Genomic DNA, 21,135 nt, shown 5'->3' with positions numbered 1-21,135 from the left:
AGGAGGGGTGCGGCACGGAACGCCTCTCCCAGGGCGGAAGGTGGGCGCCCAGGTGATGCCACTATGACTCTCTCTCTCTCCCTCCTCTGTGCTTGCCTCCTGGCTCAGGTGGGAGATCTGCAGCAGGGGGCTGCCTCAGGGGCCCTTTGGCCGCTTTCGGGCGCCGCGGAGCACGCAGGAGTCCCGGGAGGGGGCCGACGCCAAGGTCCGGATGGAGCTGCGGCAGGCTACTACGGCCTGAAGCTCCGAAAGCCAAGGACCCCAGCGCGGGAGGGTGTAGGAGGCGCGCAGAGGCTGCGGCCCGGGGAGTGCAACCCCCTCGCAAGCACCTGGATGCGGGACCTCCCCTCGCGTTTACCTGGACTCGAGCTGCGGCGGCGGCCTGGGCTTATGCTGAGCCAGCCGACGGTTCGGGCTCCTCAAAATCTTCATGGCGACCCTCTACGGAGTAAGACTCTGCAGGCTCCAGGGAGCACTCAGACTGCGGCTCGCCCGGCCCGGGCCAGGTCTTCTACGTCCCATGCTCCGCCCTGGCCACGCCCACTACACCCACACCACACTCAGGTCACGCCCTCTACGTCCCGCGCTCCGCCCCAACCACGCCCTCCACGCCCCCGGCTCCTCCCGACCTGGGCGCCCCCCACCCATACTCGACCTGGGCGCCCCCACCCATACTCGACCTGGACTCCCAGGAAGCGGATGGCGCAGAGGACTAAGCACCCTTGTGCTATGGACAGGACTCACCTAAGTGGCTGCAAAGGAAGGGTGTCAGTGTTTTGGGAGCTCCTGTCAACGTGCCAGCAAGGAACAACTTTCACTCCCTGACAACTACTTTAGGTTAGTTGAATAGAAATGGAAAAAAGCGCAGATCCAGCTGCCACACACAAAGACTTAAAGATTTACCTAGTTTTGACCAGAGGAAAAAATACATATTCAGCTTGCCTCCACGACATTGCTTCTTTGAGTCCTAGCTTTTAAAAGCCTGGGTAACAAAACACCCTGCATATGCTAAGTGAAATTAGTCAGTTCGACAAGGACAAATACTGCATGATATCCCTTGTACATGGAATCTAAAAAATGTGAGGAGCTACTGAATATAACAAAAGAGAAGCAGGCTCACAGATCTAGAGAATAAATTAGTGGTTACCAGTGAGAAGAGGGGGACGCATTATAGGGTAGGAGATGAAGAGGTACAAACTATTATGTAAAATAAGCTACAAGACACGGGGAATATAGCCAATATTTTACAACTATAAATGGAGTATACCTTTAAACATTGTGAATCTTGATATTGTACACCTGTAGCATATAAAGTGTAACCAAGCAAAACCAAATGCTGCCTTCCCAGGGACAGACTCCCTCACCCATATCCTCTGCTTTAGCTCCTCTGATAAGTGCCTAGATGGTAGCAGCTGAGTACATTTCCTGAGTAGTTTTACAGATGCTAAAACCTCCAGGTGGAAGATGCTAACTAGTTCACTACTTCGTGACCAGAGTACATAGCCTCCAGGTCTACTGGAGCCTAATATTTTTCAGTGGCTTGGTCAAGTCTGACTCTCTGTGACCCCTTGAACTGCAGCACACCAGGCTTCCCTGTCCTTCACTATCTCCCAGAGTTTGCTCAGACTCATGTCCATTGAGTCCATGATGCTTAAGGACAATGCCTAACCCTAAGTTAACTCCTGTGACGCGCCCTGTTACCTCGCCATTAACCAGTCGGAGAATTGTGCATGGGGTGGTCATGTACCCTTTGGCTTACCTCCCTCACCTTGCCCATTGGCGATTGCAGGCTTTTTAAGCAGTAGCTGTCCCAGACTCCTTGTATGGTGCCTTCCAATAAACGCTGCACTTTGCTTTACCACAGCCAGGTGTCAGTAGTTGGTTTTACTGCGGTAAGGCTCAGTAACAAATGAATATCAACTACACTTCAATTTACAAAAGGAAAAAGAAAAAAGATTAATAAAAATCCAGGTAACCATTCTTGGACTCCCCCAAAACTGCCATAACAGTTGAGTTTTATGACCCCAAAATGGAATTTGGGATTCTAAAAAGCAGGTTTGGCCCCATTTTTACACAAGCTTTTCACCATGTTTCTTAGATGTCTATGGAATCACTTCACACATTAGAATCAAAGTAGAGAGCAAGGGCTGTATCTTATTCACAGCAGTATCCCCAATACCTACAACAGTGATGCAAAACAGGTGCTCAATAAATATATGTGAATCTATTTAATTGACAAGTACTACAGTATTTTCAGGGCTTCCCTGGTGGCTCAGCTGGTAAAGAATCCTCCTGCAATGCAGGAGACCTGAGTTAGATCCTTAGGTTGGGAAGATCCCCTGGAGAAGGGAACTGCTACCCACTCCAGTATTCTGGCCTGGAGAGTTGGACATGACTGAGCGACTTTTACTTCACAGTATTTTCAAAATAAACATAGACCTTATTGTAAATACAATATCAGGTCTATCTATAAAATGGCTTTCTTTGTGCCAATTTTGCCTTGCTAGCAAATTATTGTAAGCATAAGTAAGACTAAAAAAGAGAGACTTAAAATGTCTTTAGTTAGAAGGAATTAAAGGTATTCCAGAAGAAAAATTCTATGAAACAAACACTTGCCACTGCCATATGTTAGATACTTAATAAATGTTAAACTCTACATGTATTTTCCTGTGTATCAGATACAATACTATGCCCATAGAAAATGAATCTGAGTCTCAAAGAAGTTAACTACCTTGCCCAAATTTCACAGCTACTGAGAAATTTCCCTGAGACTGGAATCCCTGTCCACCTGACTCTCCAGTTTATACATTCCTACTTGGTGTTACTGTCTCTCCAATGTGAGGGTTGCTGAATGTCCACGACCTGCAAAGCATTGTGATGGAAGGTTTGGATGGTCCAAAACTGAGGACACTGTAATCCCCTTTCAAAAGTAGGGTTAAAATCCAGTTGAAAGTGGAAAAATGGTTGAAGGCAGCATACAATTAAAGACAAACAAGAAGGAAATGGTCAAAGGAGTGCACTGTGTTAAAAGAACTCAAGTAAGAGCCGTCTGGTGTGAGTGGGGAGATGGTAGGAGGAAATTAGAATTATGAACATGGTTAAAGCTTGAAATGGATAGGTAAGGGTTTTAACAGTAGTAATGCAGAACAGAGAACATTTTCAGGCATAAACAAAGCTCCAAAGAAGAGAAAGCAATATGTGTACTTAACAAATGATGAGTGAGCCAGCTTTTTGGAGCATAACAGACTCTTAGGGGAGCAGATTTGGGCCTTAAGGGATGCTGAAGAGCAGACAATAGAGTCCCACCATTATAGATATTTGAGCAGAAAATGACACGTGGGAAGAGGCATCCAAGGGTGTCTAAGTGTGGGGGACTGGAACATACAAAGGCTGAAGAGACCAATTCACAGTTTTTTGTAAGAATCCAGGCCAGGATTGTTGTTGTTTAGTCGCTAAGTTGTGTCCTACTCTTTGTGACCCCATATGCTATAGCACACCAGGCTCCTCTGTCCATGGAATTCTCCAGGCAAGAATGGAGTGGGTTGCCATTTCCTTCCCCAGGGGTATCTTCCCCACCCAGGGATGGAAAATGCATCTCCTGCATTGCAGACAGATTCTTTAACATCTGAGCTACCTCGGAAGCCCCTTAGGTAGTGTAGTAATATCATATCTTGTTTTAATCACATAAACATAAGTCAACTATCCTCCAAAAAAAGGAAACATTAAATGAAAAAACAAACAAACAAACAAACCAAGGATTAATGAGACACAACTTTTGATGGTTTCTTCTGGCACATGCCACTCTAATTTACAATCGTGACCTAGGAGTAATGCTGAGGCACTGGTTACTGCAGTAACAGGAGTAGGGCATGAAGAAATCCTGCCTCCTTGTGGCCATTTCCCACAACAGCAAACTTAAAGATATTGCTTACATTGCAGTGAAATAAGTTTTCTTTTTCTCTTTTGCCTTTTGAGTCCCTTTCTACTTTAACTGTTCCTAATCTACAGTCTGAATTGATAACTAAGTTTTCTTCTTTTCAGAACTAACCTATTGGCTGTTTCGAAACAATGCAAAAAGGAAAAAGAATACACGATCCTTACACCTTCGTGGAAATAAATTTTTTTGGAGGAAATAGAAAGATGGCTTTAATCCCCAAGCTGGCAGAGTAAAGAACACAGTAGGCCCGTGCCTCAGGAACTGTGCCCCCGCCATGGGGAATCAAGGAGATGATATAGTCGGGGCTCACAGTCAGAGGTTGGAGATAAAGAGCAAAGGTGTAAGGATCCTGTATTCTTTCTTTCTGCATTGTTTCAAAACAGTCAATAGGCTGGCTTCAGGTAACCTGGGTCTGGGATTCTGTTCCAGTAGTTAGGTCCATTGTCTTTTGTGGATTGCACTACAGCTTTCTTTCCTTAATGCAAAGAGGGGAAAACAAACTACAAGGGGTGTTTACAGATCAAGTGCTGTAAAGTTAAGCATCAGGATGTGACTAGCATAAAATTAAAAGATAATAGATGCAGAGTGTAGCTCATGCAGAATTGGAGGGTGATAGGTGTGGGATATCCCTGGAGAAGAGCAAGGCAACCCACCCCAGTGTTCTTGCCTGGGAAATCCCATGCACAGAGGAGCATGGCAGGCCAGGCCACGGGGTTGTAAAGAGTTGGACATGGCTGAGCGCCTAAACAACAACAACCTAAACTCCAATGACATTTTTCATAGAAACAGAATAATCTTAAGATGTGTGAGGAACCACAAAGGACCCAGAATAGCCAAAGCAAACCTGAGAAAGGAGAACAAGCTGGAAGCATCTCACTTCCAGACTTCACATTACATTACAAAGCCACCATAAAGAAGTGTGGACTTGGCACAAAAACAGGCACACAGACCACAGGCCCAGGATAGAGAGCCCAGAAAAGTTCTAAGGGCATGTACTCTTGTTAACTCACAAGAATTAAGGAGCCAAAGACATACACCAGGGAAAGGAAAGTCCCCTCAATAAACGGTGCTGGGAAAACTGGGCACCACGTGCTGAAGAGCAGCACTGTACTTTGCCCACACCACACACACAAAACTGGCCATACACTGGGTTCTCCACACCAAGTCCTTCCCCACCTGGCCCTCTGAAGACAGACACTCCTCAGCAGTCAACCACACACAGGCACCTTTCCCCCACTCTTCCTCACGTTTCTTCACCTTTTTCTTCAGCAGGACCACCTACCAGCAGGTCCTGAGGAGACCAGGCTCCTGTCTGAGTGAACAGGACCCCACAATGTCCCAAAGCTGAAGTCCTGGTGGGTCCTGAGGGATCCTGGCTCCCATTAGCATGGACTTGACCACCCCCACCCTCGAGTTCCAGAAACCAAAGCCAGGGCAGGTTCTCAGGAGATGGGGCTCCCATCAGCTGTGCTGGGAGCCAAGTCCAAAGGCAGAACGCACATCCCCAGGGTGACTCAAGGAGGTGGGCTTACGTTCCCTGCCAGCCAATGGGAAAGCGCAGATCAAGCCACCCTCGCCTTCAGCGGAGGCCCTGCCCCCTGAGGGCAGTTCTGCTGCCTCCATGAAACTGGGGAAAATCAAACTGAAACAGAACCAAACAGCCCATGACTTTTCCAAAATTGTTACAGAACAATTAACTGGAAACCATATGAAATGAAATGACTATAAACACAAACTTTAAAATACAAAACTATCAAAATTACTGAAAAACAAAGAAGAAAATCTTCATGACTTTGGCTTTGGTCTGCAGATCATGAGCTTTGAGGTTAGCCCACAAAAAGCAAGTGCATAAAAGAAAAAAATATTGTGGACTTTATAAAATTAAATATTTCTACTCTGAAAGACCTGATTCATAAGGTCAAAAAACAAACCATGAACTGGGAGAAAAATATTTGTAAACTACATACCTAATAAAGCATCTGGACTCAAAACAGATAAAGACCTCTAAAACAACCCCATAAAAAATTCGGTAAGGATGTGAAAAGACACCTGGCCAAAAAAGATATATAGATAGTAAATACCTTACAAGAATTAGATTGTAAAAACATCATACTATTAAGGAATAACAAGTTAAAATCATGCGATATCACACCACACCTTTTAGGACTGCTAAACTCCATATATATGACAATATCAACTGCTGGAGGGTGAGGAAAAAGAAGTCTCCCTCACTGCTGCTGGCATGTACGTACAGCCACTTTATAACACAGTTGGGCAGTGTTTTCCAAAGCTAAACAATGCAATCCAACAACTATGATTTCAATATTGACTCAACTGCTTTGAAAATTTATCACAAATTCAAACAAGGATGGAATTATGCACAGCAGCATTATTCATAATAGCTAAAATCTTGAAAAAAACAGGATATCCTTCAACAGATGAATGCATAAGCAAAGTAGGGTATAACCATGTCAAGGTGAGTAGAATATGCCACCCCAAAATATGCCTCTCTGGTATAAGGATTATTCAGTCTAATGAAAAAACAAACAAACAAAACAAAACAGGAATCTCAGAAAACTAAGAAGTGATTGCCCTTTTGTGAAGGACATTTACAAAAGAGAAATCTCATATTTAAGGGCTTACCCTCTTTGCACCAGAAATAGAAGGATAATTAAAACCCAAAGAACTTATCAATGGAGAGATCCTGACTTAAATCTGCAACAATCATATGCTTCTTTACTGTGTTTTGCATGATAACCTGTCATAATGGGCTCCCCCCCCTTCCCCAAGGTCTTTCTTTTATTTTTATCTGAAATGGTATTTGAGGTGATGGCTTTGGACATTTCAGGAAGTGACTCAGGTTTCCTGGGTAGCTCCCTTATACACATGACATATACAAGTTATTAAACTTCTGTTTTTCTCCTGGTGGTGTCTCAAACTCTGCTACAGTGCTTTTATAAAGAATGGGAAAATGAAGCTGGGCTCCTGAAGGCTGCTCCTTCTGGTCTAAGCTGCGTCCATCAATGTCACAGGGAAAAGAAAAAGAGAGGAATAATTTTCTTTTCTTTCCTGAGAACAAAGAAGATAAAGAGAACACTGAGCAGCCCTGATCCCTCCTAGATTTTACTTCACTGTTCCTAATCTGTAGTCTGCAAATAAATTTGCTTTTCTGTCCCCTAACTGCAGGAGCTACATCCTCCACCTATTTTCCTTTAACTCCATGCTACTTACAACCTGGTGCTTACTTTTACAGCAGACCACCCCTTGTAGTTTTCTTTCTTTTTGCATTTCAGAAAGAAGGCCGCAGGGCAATAAACCAGAGACAACCAGACCTAATTACCAGGCTATCTGATACCGGCTCTGACTTTTGTGGGTTCCTATTGTTGTTGTTGTTTTATAATTTTATTTACTTATTATCTACTTTTGGCTGTGCTGGGTCATCATGCTGCGCGGACTTTTCTCTAGTTGAGGAGAGCAGGGGCTTCTCATTGCAGTGTGAGGGCTTCTCATTCAACTATTGAGCCTTTGTTCTAGAGCCTGGGAGCCACAACTGCTGAGTCCACGTGCTGCAAATACAGAAGCCCTCATGCCCTGAAGCCTGTGCTCCACAACAAGAGAAGCCACAGCAGTAAGAAATCCTCGAAACAAAACGAAGAGTAAAAAAAATTTAAAAAAAAAAAGTAAAAAAAACAAAAACAAAAACAAAATGAAGAGTAGTCCCCACTCGCTGCAATTAGAGAAAACCCGTGCACAGCAACAAAGACGCAGTGCAACCAAAAATAAAAATAAAATAAACAAATAAAATCAACATTTTAAAAAATTAAAACAGATAAACAAGGACTACTCTATAGCACAGGGAACTACACTCAATATTTTGTAATAACTTAAAAGGGGAAAGATTATGAAGAACAGATATCTATACCTATATTAAGACCAGATCAGCTGGAATGTAACCCATGCTGATGGTGACTGGTTCTGACTCTCAAGACTTCAATCAGCTGAAGCTTGGACTCTGCCATGGGCAGAGGCCCTGCATGAACATGCCGGTAAAATGAAAATCTTAGTCACTCACTCGTGTCTGAATCCTTGCGACTCCATGGACCACCAGGCTCCTGTGTCCATGGGTTCTCTAAGCAAGAATACTGGAGTGGATAGCCATGCCCTCCTCCAGGGGATCTTCCCGACCCAGGGATCAAACCCCGGTCTCCTGCATTGCAGGTGGATTCTTTACCATCTGAACCACAATGGAAGCCTCAACATGCCTGTTCCCATAGATTAAAGCTTCCCTAATTTTGCCATTTGGAGAGACATTGCTCTGGAAAGCTCCCTGGCATTCTCCATACTTCTGCAAGTAATACACCTTTCCTTCCCATGAGCTTTGGCTGGGTTGTATCTTCCGGCTCAACACCACCCAGAGGCAAACCCACTTTTCCTGGTAACATCTTTCCATCCAGACTCCCAACCAGCACTTGTGGCCCTGTTAGGGGAAACACGCTGACTAAAACCGCCCACCCTGACCAGGCACCATAATAACCATTTGCATGAGTTGATTTACAACAGGACATCCTGGTAAGGAACAGGGAACTAATAGGTCACTACCAACCAGAAGAGTTCGGGAAAGGTCAAAAGGAGACACCACATGTCCAACCACCTCCCAGAATCCTTCTCACTGGCATCCATCTTGGCTGAACAAGGTGTGCACCACCAGGAAGGACTCTGAGTCAGGATGATTGGCTAAAGACAACCCGGAAACTAATCCCATCACCATAAAACTTGAGACTGCGAGCCACATGGCAGAGCTGGTCTCTGGGGTTCCCTTATCCTACTGCTCTCCATCCAGGTGCCACTTCCCAATAAAACCCCTTGCTTTGTCAGCACAATTCATTTCCGACTGTTAGACAAGAGCCCAGTTTCAAGCCCTAGAAGTGGTCCCCTACCTGTAACAGCCCCACTTGATAATTTCTAGTCAGTCATCTTGCTTCCAATACATGGAAATCATGTTATTTTTCTGTGAGAAAAGATATGTAAGGGCCAGAAACGGTGGCCCTATTTTATCTTCTGAAGCCAGTAGGTCTCAAGCAAACTTACCTCTGTAGATCCAATTCAATGCCTTGTTCTATGGAAAACACTGGCAGGGCTTTGGGGTTTTACTTATATCTCATTTCTGAAGACTTTTAATACCTACATTAAACATACAGATTACTCATCAGTGACACTTCTACTTTGAGGTTAAAAATCCTCCACGTTTTTCCCAATATACTTACCATTTCATTCGTTGCGTTTAAATCTTTGACCAAATGCTGTTTCTCTCGTGTTTCATCATAATTTAGCTAATTACACAGTTGTCGCCTGAATAAAACAGTACTCATCACCTACAGTTTTTACAAGGTAGGGCACAGGTGGGCCAGGAGAAAGTTCAGGAGCACGACTACAGTCTCCTGGAGCCAAGATTCTAATTCAGGGCACTGGATGAAAACATCCACCCTAAGGAAGCACCGCCCACTTCAAGTGCAAGATTAAAACGCATTGCCTGAAAACACGGAGAGGGCAATGGCACCCCACTCCAGTACTTTTGCCTGGAGAATCCCATGGACGGAGGAGTCTGGTGGGCTGCAGTCCATGTGCTCGCTAAGGGTTGGACACGACTGAGCGACTTCATTTTCACTTTTCACTTTCATGCATCGGAGAAGTAAATGGCAACCCACTCCAGTGTTCTTGCCTGGAGAACCCCAGGGATAGGGGAGGCTGGTGGGCTTCCGTCTATGGGGTCGCACAGAGTCGGACACGATTGAAGCGACTTCCCGGGTGGCTCAGACGGTAAAGCGTCTGTCTACAATGCGGGAGACCCGGGTTCGATCCCTGGGTTGGGAAGATCCCCTGGAGAAGGAAATGGCAATCCACTCCAGGACTATTGACTGGAAAATCCCATGGACAGAGGAGCCTGGTAGGCTACAGTCCATGGGGTCGCAAAGAGTAGAACACGACTGAGCGACTTCACTATAGTCACTATAGTAGTAGCAGCAGCAGCCTGAAAACAAGCTATGAAACCTGGCAAGATGCGCCTGCGCGCTGGAGGTCTCGGAGACAAGCGCGGGACCCAATCGGTGGGGCGGGACGTTCTGCGCGCTCCGCACCTCCCCGGCTCCTATTGGCTGGTCTGCTTCGGTCGCAACGCCGATTGGTGGCTTGTGCTTGACGCGGCTGTACAAGCCAGCTGCTCGTCCTTCGCTTCGCCTCAGCTGGGGAGGACTGGATGACGCCTATCGCGGAGCTCTTGCCAGACAGGGGTGGGCAGCGCCGGAGGACAGCGGGGAGACTGACAGGAACGCGCCCTGCGAAACCCTCGTAAACCCTTTGCCTGACGTCTTCAAATTCCAGGCTGCTGCTGCTAAGTCACTTCAGTCGTGTCCGACTCTGTGCGACCCCATAGACGGCAGCCCAGAAGGCTTCCCCGTCCCTCGGATTCTCCAGGCAAGAATACTGGAGTGGGTTCCCATTTCCTTCTCCAATGCATGAAAGTGAAAAGTGAAAGTGAAGTCGCTGAGTCGTGTCCAACTCCTAGAGACCCCATGGACTGCAGCCTACCAGGCTCCTCCATCCATGGGATTTTTCCAGGCAAGAGTACTGGAGTGGGTTGCTATTGCCTTCTCTGCAAATTCCAGGCTGGAAGGCTCCAAATCCCAACAGCTTTGAGGAACCCACGTCCTAACCTGAAGGGAGCGCGCATCTCGTCTGCTTCAGGGACTACAAGTCCCTTCACCCACAGAAACAAGAAATGCCCTAGTGCTGAGATCCCCAAATACCTGAAGTAACCCCAATTCCCCTCAGTCTGAGGCACCCTAAAAATGGCACCCGCAGAGACACCAAATGCCCCTAATCTCAGAGTCCCTAAAGACCTCAGCCTGGGAACTCTTAATCCTTTCATCCTCAAGACCCCAACTATCCTGTAGGAGGGAAACTTAAAGCTCCTTAATGAGAAACCCCCGATTTCCTCAGCCTCAGAGATCCCAAGTTCTCTCAACCTGCACATTCTACATCAGCCAAAAGACCCCCCAATCCCCTTCGTTTGAGGAACCCCAGTTCCCCCAGCCCTGTGACCCTGATCTCAAGTCAAGCGATTTGTCCCTTAGATATAGAACACACATTATGCTCAGATTTTCCCAGAGTCCCCAGGCAGAGAGCCACCAAACCCCTTCTTGGAAAAATATTCTCTCTCCTGCACTGGAACAGAGCCCTAACTTCAGCCTGACACCAGTCCAGCAGTTACGAACTTCCAGGTCTCCTTAGGACTCCCTCCGTCACCCACAGACACATCCCTCCTGGTGCCTTTCCTCAGAGGGGCCAAGTTGTAGGGGAACCAAAGAAACCAAATCTAGCTCACATTAGGCTGGTCTGTCACAGCCTGTCAGGATTCGTCCATCCCACCAAGATCCCCACCCTGACTTTCCCCACACCTTCCTGCCCCAAACACTCCAAGGAAGACAGGCCTGGCTCTGGACAGTGGTCTGGGCTATCTCAGCATCTTCTTCCACAGGCACCCAAGGCCATGAACCCTTACAGATCCCCAGAGGAGAGCACTGAGGGAGATGCTGGGAGAACAGAGTGGAGGTGGAGGTCGCAAAGCCAGGCTGTAAGCCGGCTCTATAGGAAGGATGTGGAGCTGGTCCCTTAAAGACCATAGACTGCTAGCCTGCACTGCTGAGTGAACTTCTCTGTGAAGATACACAGGATGGGAGTGCCTGGCCCTGTCTGGAACAGGTAGGGTGGAGTGGGGCAGAACAGGATACTAGCATCGTCAAATGTTTTGTGTCAGGGAGAGTTAGGAAAATGCTCAGTGTTTGCTCAGTTAAGCAGGGCACAGTCAGTAAGGAAAGTCTTCATCCCTGTCTCACAGACATCCAGTGGCGTCAGGCTACTCCCTGCACATAGGTAGAGGAGAAGGCCCAGCTCTAAGGGCTGACTTATATTAGTAAGTTACTGATGAAGTCTATTATTTTCTTTAGGCTTTCAAAGACATTTCCATATACTTCCCCAAGGAAGAATGGGCAGGAATTGGCTCAGTAATAAATATGAGACCTTTTGTTGAAACAAATTATATATATATATAGACACATATATCCCCACTCCAGTACTCTTGCCTGGAAAATCCTATGGACGGAGGAGCCTGGTAGGCTGCAGTCCATGGGGTCGATAAGAGTCGGATACGACTGAGCGACTTCACTTTCACTTTTCACTTTCAGGCATTGGAGAAGGAAATGGCAACCCACTCCAGTGTTCTTTCCTGGAGAATCCCAGGGATGGGGGAGCCTGCTGGGCTTCCGTCTATGGGGTCGCACAGAGTCGGACACAACTGAAGTGACTTAGCAGCAGCAGCAGCAGACACACACACACACACACACACACATATATATTATATATAATCATTTATACATCAAAAATGGAGCAACAAAGAATTAAACTAAAAAATATACAAGCAACTCCTGCAGCTCAATTTCAGAAAAATAAACGACCCAATCAAAAAATGGGCAAAAGAACTAAATGTCTATTTATGTCTATGTCTATTTCTCCGAAGAAGACATACAGATGGCTAACAAATACATGAAAAGATGCTCAACATCACTCATTATCAGAGAAATGCAAATCAAAACCACAATGAGGTACCATTTCAAGCCAGTCAGAATGGCTGCTACCCAAAAGTCTACAAGCAATAGATGCTGGAGAGGGTATGGAGAAAAGGGAACCCTCCTACACTGTTGGTGGGAATGAAAACTAGTTCAGCCACTATGGAGAACAGTGTGGAGATTCCGTAAAAAACTGGAAATAGAACTGCCATACGACCCAGCAATCCCACTGCTGGGCATACACACCAAGGAAACCAGAATTGAAAGAGACACATGTACCCCAATGTTCATCACAGCACTGTTTACAATAGCCAGGACATGGAAGCAACCTAGATGTCCATCAGCAGATGAATGGATAAGAAAGCTGTGGTACATATACACAATGAAATATTACTCAGCCATTAAAAAGAATACATTTGAATCAGTTCTCATGAGGTGGATGAAACTGGAGCCTATTACACAGAGTGAAGTAAGCCAAAAAGAAAAACACCAGTACAGTATACTAACGTATATATATGGAATTTAGAATGATGACAACGATAACCCTGTATGCAAGACAGCCAAAGAGACACAGATGTACAGAACAGCTTTTGGACTCTCTGGGAGAGGGTGAGGGTGGGATGATTTGGGAGAATGGCATTGAAACATGTATATTATCATATATGAAACAGATCGCCAGTCCAGGTTCGATGCATGATACAGGATGCTTGGGGCTGGTGCACTGGGATGACCCAGAGGGATGATATGGGGAGGGAGGTGGGAGGGGGGTTCAGGACAGGGAACACGAGTACACCCGTGGCAGATTCATGTCGATGTATCGCAAAACCAATATTGTAAACTAATTAGCCTCCAATTAAAATAAATATATATTGCAAATAAAAAAAAGGAGAATATTTAAAAATCTAAATGTGAATAAGAAGTACCAAATTCAGCACCAGAGGAGTAAGGGCTGGCAGGTGGCTTCACTGTGTGTTGGTTAGTTTTTTAATCTTATTTTTGAATTCTGAAATAGAGATTAAAAGACCTGAAGTGGTTGTGACAGAGTATTGACGTAAGCCTGAATGAAGGTGGATGTATAGGTTTTCCAGTATAATTCTCAATAGTTTTATGTTTAAAATTTATCACTTTTAATAAATTATTTTTGCTAAACATTCTTAATTAAAGGGCAATTAAAGCCACCTTAATTAAACTATAAATTCACCAAAGAACTTTCTAATACTAAGCTCATAGAGATTCAGTCACTGGGTTAAATCTCTTAGAATAGGAAAGAGATTAATATATTATGTCGATATATTATTTATGCATATATATTTAACCACACCACATGATCTTCTTATGCTAAGGTGAACCTAATTCTTTGTCTTGATTCTGGGAAAGGGTTTGAGCTAACTATTTAGTCTCCCTGATCTTTCCCACATTTCACTGCTGACCAGAGACAGCATCAGGTAAATAAAATGAAGTATACTCATTATAAAATAGAAGTGAGCAGTTCACTTCCTCTTCTGCTGCTCAGAGAGTTTAGAAGAGTTAATCTGCCTAGACTGGAGAAAACAATATAGATTAGTTCCATGATTCTCCACATATGGATTTCTATTCTCTTAGTTTCTTTTTCATTATTTATTCTTGGTTATGCTGGGTCTTCGCTGCTGCGAGTGAGCTTTCTCTTGTTGCAGTGAGTGGGGGCTACTCTCTACTTGGGAGTGCACAGGCTTTTCCTTGTGGTGGCTTCTCTGGTTGCAGAGCGCATGCAGGCTCAGGAGTTATGACACACATGCTTAGTTGCCCCACAGCATGTGGAATCTTCCTGGACCAGGGATCAAACCTGTGTCTTCTGCACTGACAGACAGATTCTCATCCACTGTGCCACCAAAGAAGTCCATTTGTTCCCTTAGGTTATTAAAAGTAGTGTAAGAGACATGAAAACCAAACATATGTCTGCAAAGGTTTTGGTATGGAGAGATACTCTTGACAGGGAACATGTACCCCACGATTCACCATACCTCTACATATTTTTATTTATCCTCTGAACAGTTTTTTTGTGTGTGGTGCACTATTGCTAACTATATGCACATTGCTGTACAAATCTGTAGAACTTTTTCATCTTGCATGACTGAAACCCTGTACCCATTGACCAACAATTCTCCATTTCTTCCTCCTCATAGGCCTTGGCAACCACCATTCTATTTTCTGTTTCCATGAATTTGATTAGATACCCAAGTGAAATCATGCAATATTTGTCTTTTTTTATTGGTTAATTTCACTTAATAATGTTCTCAAGGCCCATCCCTGATGTAGCGTATGACAGAATTTCATTCTTAAGACTGAAAAATATTCCATTATGTGATGTGTGTATAATATGTATATATTTTATATATAATCTGTATGTTTATCTGCCAGTGAACTGTGAGGTTGCTTCCACATCTTGCCAATTGTGAATAATGCTGCAATGACCACAGATGTGCATATATTTACTCAAGATCTTGTTTTCAATTTTTTATAAATATATACTCAGGAGTTGGATTGCTAGGTCATATAGCAGTTCTAATATTCAGAGGAAACTCCATACTGTTTTCTATAAAGGTTGCAACATTTTACATTTCCAACAATAGTGTGTGTGTTACTGTGTAAGTTTCTCCATATCCTTACCAAACTTGCTTTTTTTCATACTGGCTATCATAAAATATGAGGTAATTTCCATTGAGCTTTTATTCTATGTTTCCCCATTGATTAGTAATATTGAGCATCTTTTCGTATGTTTTTTGGCCATTTGTGTATCTTCTTTGGAGAAATGTCTATTTAATTCCTTCTCCCACTGTGTTAGTCAGCTCAGGCTGCCATAACAAAACAGACCACGTGGCTTAAACTGCAGGAATTTGTTTTCCTACAATTCTGGAGCATGCAAGTTCGATATCAGGGTGCCATCATGGTTAAATCAAGTTCTCTTCCTGGCTTACACGCAGCCTTGATACAGGTATGTGCTTATAAACCCCTTATCAGATATGTATTTTATAAATATTTTCTACCATCCTTTTCATTCTGTTCATTGTCTCCTCTGCTGCACAGAAGTTTTAAGCTTGATAAGTTCCATTTGTCTCATTTTGTTATTAATACACGTGCACTTAGTATCATATTTAAGAAATCATTACTGATTAAATTCATGACGTTTCACCCTAAGAGTCTTATCATTTCAAGTCTTACATTTTTGAGTTGATTTTTCTACATGGTGTAAGAGTTTCATTATTTGCATGTGGATATTTTGTTTCCCAGTGCCATTCATTACAGGGATTAAGCTTTCCCCATTGTCTTGACACCTTTGATGAAGATCATTAGATCATGTATCCAAGAGTTTATTTCTGTTTACTTCTAGCTACCTCTTCTGTTCCACTGATTGATAAGTCCATCTTTATACCAGTGGGCTTCCCCAATGGCACAGCAGATAAAGAATCCACCTTCAATGCAGGAGACACGGGTTCAATCTGTGAGTTAAGAAGATCCTCTGGAGAAGGAAATGGCAACCCACTCCAGTATTCCTGCCTGAAAAATACCATGGACAAAGAATCCTGGTGGGCTACAGTCCAAAGGGTCACAAAGAGTCGGACATGACTGAGCAACTTAGCACGCACTTTATGCAACTACTACACTCTTTTGATTACTCAACCTTTGTAATATGTTCTGAAATCAGCAGCTTCCAGTTTTGCTGTTCTAAGATTGTTTTGGTTATTTTGGGGTCCTCTGAGATTCCATATTAACTGTAGGATGGATTTTTCTGTATCTGAAAAAAAAAGTCCATTGGGATTTTTATAGGAATTGCATTGAATCTTTAAATTTCTTTGGGTAGGATGAACAGCTTAATAATATTGTCTTAAAATCCATAAACATGGGATGCCTTTCTATTTACTTGTGTCAGATTTCTTTCAGCAATACTTTGTAGTTTTCAGTATGTAAGCCTTCCATCTCCTTAAGTTTACTCCTAATCATTTCATCTTTTTGATGCTATTATAAATAAGATTGTTGGGACTTCCCTGGTGGTCCAGTGATTAAGACTACACACTCCCAATGCAGAGCACCTGGGTTCAATCCCTAGTCACAGAACTAGATCCCACATGCCACAACTAAAGACCCCACATGTCACAATGAAGACCTGGCACAAAGAAATAAATATTTTTTTTAAAAATTTAAACTTACCTCTTGACTATAGCTTTAAAAAAATTAAAAATAAATAGGACTGCTTGCTTATTTTCCATTTTGGAATGGTCAGTGAACAATGAATTTTCCATTCAAATATGCATGGGAAGATATTTGAATGCTGATTTTGTACCCTGAAAGTTTCTGTGCAAGTTTTTTGTGGAATTTTAAAGGTTTTGCTACACATAAAGTCATGTCCTCTGTGAACAGATGTAATTTTCTTTCTTTCTTTCCAAATTGGAAGCATTTTATTTCCTTTTCTAAATTAATGCCCTGGCTAGGATTGTTATTATGTTGAATAGAAGTGTTGAGCATAGGCATCCTTGCCTTTTTTATTGATCTTAGAAGATTTCAGCTTTTCCCTGATGACTATGATGTTAGAGGTAGACTCTTCATATATGACTTTTATTATATTGTGGTCACTTCCTTCTATTCCTACTTTGTTGAGTATTTTAGTCATGAAAGGCTAGTAAATTTATTAAATATTTTATGAACATCAGATGAAGCACAGATGAAGTTTTGTCTTTTTTTAACTTTAAGAAAACTATGGAGTATTACTCAGCCATTAAAAAGAATACATTTGAATCAGTTCTAATGAGGTGGATGAAACTGGAGCCTATTATACAGAGTGAAGTAAGCCAGAAAGAAAAACACCAATACAGTATACTGACGCATATATATGGAATTTAGAAAGATGGTAACAATAACCCTGTGTATGAGACAGCAGAAGACACTGATGTATAGAACAGTCTTATGGACTCTGTTGCAGAGGGAGAGGGTGGGAAGATTTGGGAGATTAGCATTGAAACATGTATAATATCATGTATGAAACGAGTTGCCAGTCCAGGTTTGATGCACGATACTGGATGCTTGGGGCTGGTGCACTGGGACGACCCAGAGGGATGGTATGGGGAGGGAGGAGGGAGGAGGGTTCAGGATGGGGAACACATGTATACCTGTGGCGGATTCATTTTGATATTTGGCAAAACTAATACAATTTGTAAAGTTTAAAAACAAAATAAAATTTAAAAAGAAAAAAAAAAAAGGAAACTATGTGATGCTCCTAGTGGAAGAATAATAGTTGATGGTACAAAAATCACTTACTATTCCTCCTTTGGTAAATCCTTGTCCTTGTCACTCTCTGGCTCAGAATTCTGTGTTCTGAATTAGAATGCACAGAGTTTGTAAATATTTACCAACCAAAACACTGATTCTCATCATCTTTTAGGTAAACCTTCTTGGATGACCTTCAGAGTGAAGCACAGTAAACACCAGAAGGTATTTCCCAAATCCTGTTGACAAGAAAATCCTCCTCATGGATCCAATCACAGGTAAGAATAGGAGAATACACAGAGATCCTAGAGACTGCTGCCTTCCTGTGCTGTCTTTAGCACAATGTCTGATATCATCACCAACGCTGGGCTGGAAGAAGCACAAGCTGGAATTAAGATTGCCGGGAGAAATATCAATAACCTCAGATATGCAAATGACACCACCCTTATGGGAGAAAGTGAAGAGGAACTAAAAAGCCTCTTGATGAAAGTCAAAGAGCAGAGTGAAAAGTTGGCTTAAAGCTCAACATTCAGAAAACGAAGATCATGGCATCTGGTCCCATCACTTCATGGCAAATTTATGGGGAAACAGTGGAAACAGTGGCAGACTTTATGTTTTGGGGCTCCAAAATCACCATAGATGGTGATTGCAGTCATGAAATTAAAAGACGCTTACTCCTTGGAAGGAAAGTTATGACCAACCTAGACAGCATATTAAAAAGCAGAGACATCACTTTGCCAACAAAGGTTCGTCTAGTCAAGGCTATGATTTTTCCAGTGGTCATGAATGGATATGAGAGTTGGACTGTGAAGAAGGCTGAGCGCTGAAGAATTGATGCTTTTGAACTGTGGTGTTGGAGAAGACTCTTGAGAGTCCCTTGGACTGCAAGGAGATCCAACCAGTCCATTCTAAAGGGGATCAGTCCTGGGTGTTCTTTGGAAGGATGGATGCTAAAGCTGAAACTCCAATACTTAAGTCACCTCATGCAAAGAGTTGACTCATTGGAAAAGACTCTGATGCTGAGAGGGATTGGGTGGCAGGAGAAGAAGGGGACAACAGAGGATGAGATGGCTGGATGGCATCACTGACTCGATGGACATGAGTTTGAGTGAACTCTGGGAGTTGGTGATGGACAGGGAGGCCTGGTGTGCTGCAATTCATGGGGTCGCAAAGAGTCAGACAAGACTGAGCGACTGAACTGAACTGAAGAATAGCAACAATAATTGGCTGTCTATTGTTACATTCGGAGAAGGCAATGGCACCCCACTCCAGTACTCTTGCCTGGAAAATCCCATGGGCGGAGGAGCCTGGTAGGCTGCAGTCCATGGGGTCGCTAAGAGTCAGACATGACTGAGAGACTTCACTTTCAATTTTCACTTTCATGCATTGGAGAAGGAAATGGCAACCCACTCCAGTATTCTTGCCTGGAGAATCCCAGGGACAGAGGAGCCTATTGGGCTGCTGTCTATGGGGTCGCACAGAGTCGGACACGACTGACGTGACTTAGCAGCAGCAGCAGCATTGTTACATTATTTTCATAGTATTTCAAACTTTAAGCATTTTACCCGAATAAACTTAAACCTTAATCCTACAGTACTTACTGGTAGGTACTATAACTATCACCATTTATACGTCAAGAAACTGTGGTAAAGAAATGTTTGATTATACGCCTGAGATCACAGTATCACTGGTAGTGCATGCAGTCTAATCCAAAGCACCTTCTCTAAACCCCTTACAAGCTGCTTAAAACTTCCATAATTCTATAAAGTTTACACTGTCTTATTCATACATCTTTATATCATTCGAGGATGGTTTCAACCTCAGTTCTTTTGTGCTGTGCTAAAGTGAGGGATCTATTAAGATATCCAACTAAGGGAAGCTTACAGATACATAGTGAAATTTATAGAGCAGGTGACAGGATCCCCAACCTCAGAGCCTCCTACTCCAGTAAGAAAGGGGAATCAACTCCCAACTCTGACAAGCCTCAGATTTTATGACTAAAAAACAACATGTAAGAAAATAACTGAAGGGACTTCACATAGGTAGTAGAAACAGGATCCCCAACCTCAGAGCCTCCTACTCCAGTAAGAAAGGGGAATCAACTCCCAACTCTGACAAGCCTCAGATTTTATGACTAAAAAACAACATGTAAGAAAATAACTGAAGGGACTTCACATAGGTAGTAGAAACTTACCACCTGGAACTGATTTCAAATGCTCATTCTTGTAAGAGGACATAACAGCCCCTTCCTCTGAGCTCTGATTAGGCAACTCTTATATGTGGAATTGTCAGGGGAGTGAAGTCTCCTCGGTTCTGTCTCAACAAAAATTTGAAGTGACAGACATTAAAGCCCTCGGCATGTCACAGCTCTCAGACAGACCATGTTACAGCTCTCAGGTCTCAAACAGACCGTGTTATAGCTCTTGGACAGATCAGTGTTACAGCTCTGTGTTACAGATCAGTTTTATTTAGAAAATAACAGGAAAATACATCCTCAAGGCATGAGGCCATGTCGACCCAAAATCGCAGAGAGGAGAGAGAGAGAATGAGCGCGTGGTGGGGAGAGAGACTCCTGGCCCTTTGGCTCCTCTTTTTTAATGTTTTTTCCTCCCCCTGGGCCTGCCCTGTGTAAATTGGGCTGGCCAGGAGTCCTGTTTGTTCTACCCGAGGTCCTCACTCAAGTCCTTGGACCTTCCTTTGTTCCGTTTTCGAGGGCTTTTCCCTTCCTTGTCTTTTAGCCACCGCCATTCTGGACATGTTTCCTATTCTAACTACCTAACATTACCCCCTCAAGAGATGGGAGGCCCAATTCTTTGGGAATAGGGGCGTCGAGGTCTTTCTGGCTACTTCCTGCTGAACTGGGACGGCGAGGGGTATTGGGCCTCCCCCTCTTGCTAGTCTCAGGCCTCAGAGTCCTTATAGCGGTGTCCATCTAAGGGTGAGTGATATTTTCCGTGGTCGGCTGTAGTGCTTTGTATCTTTGTTGAACTGGCGCTGCACGTTGTAGCTTGTTGACCTGGGCAGAGACAAAACAGGTTAAACAATTGATAATACACTGAACAAGCAGCATCAATATGGCAAAACAAGGACTAGTAGAGGCATTAGCCAATTTCCAAATTCCCATTGCCAGGATGGCTCAAGTCCCTCCTTGTTCAGGGATCAGAAGATCTATCTCTTGTTTTGGAGTACAACCCATAGCAAGCTGTGTTGGCTTTTTAGAGCTGTCCTGAGAAATACTATCCCTAGAAACCAGATTTTTGGGGTGCTCATTAGAATGGCACTCATTGGTAGTCCAGAATTGATATTTGAGATCTCCTAGGGGCTCACAGGTGTATTGAG

General features: G+C 43.6%; 1 long non-coding RNA gene across 10 annotated transcripts in view; it reads right to left on the bottom strand.

The window, feature by feature from the left end:
• The window catches only part of LOC109575668 (uncharacterized), a 142,309-nt gene that overhangs the window by 50,130 nt on the left and 71,044 nt on the right, over positions 1–21,135 (bottom strand). For all 10 annotated transcript variants that reach the window (XR_011562609.1, XR_011562615.1, XR_011562618.1 and 7 more), the window contains one exon: positions 1,760–20,812. This is a non-coding gene — a long non-coding RNA (uncharacterized lncRNA). The remainder of the gene's footprint in view (positions 1–1,759; positions 20,813–21,135) is intronic.

The sequence above is a fragment of the Bos indicus genome, chromosome 21, assembly GCF_029378745.1.
Source record: "Bos indicus isolate NIAB-ARS_2022 breed Sahiwal x Tharparkar chromosome 21, NIAB-ARS_B.indTharparkar_mat_pri_1.0, whole genome shotgun sequence".
NCBI lineage: Eukaryota > Metazoa > Chordata > Mammalia > Artiodactyla > Bovidae > Bos > Bos indicus.
The sequence above is the reverse complement of the archived record's forward strand: the minus strand, read 5'-3'. Positions and strand labels throughout refer to the sequence as shown.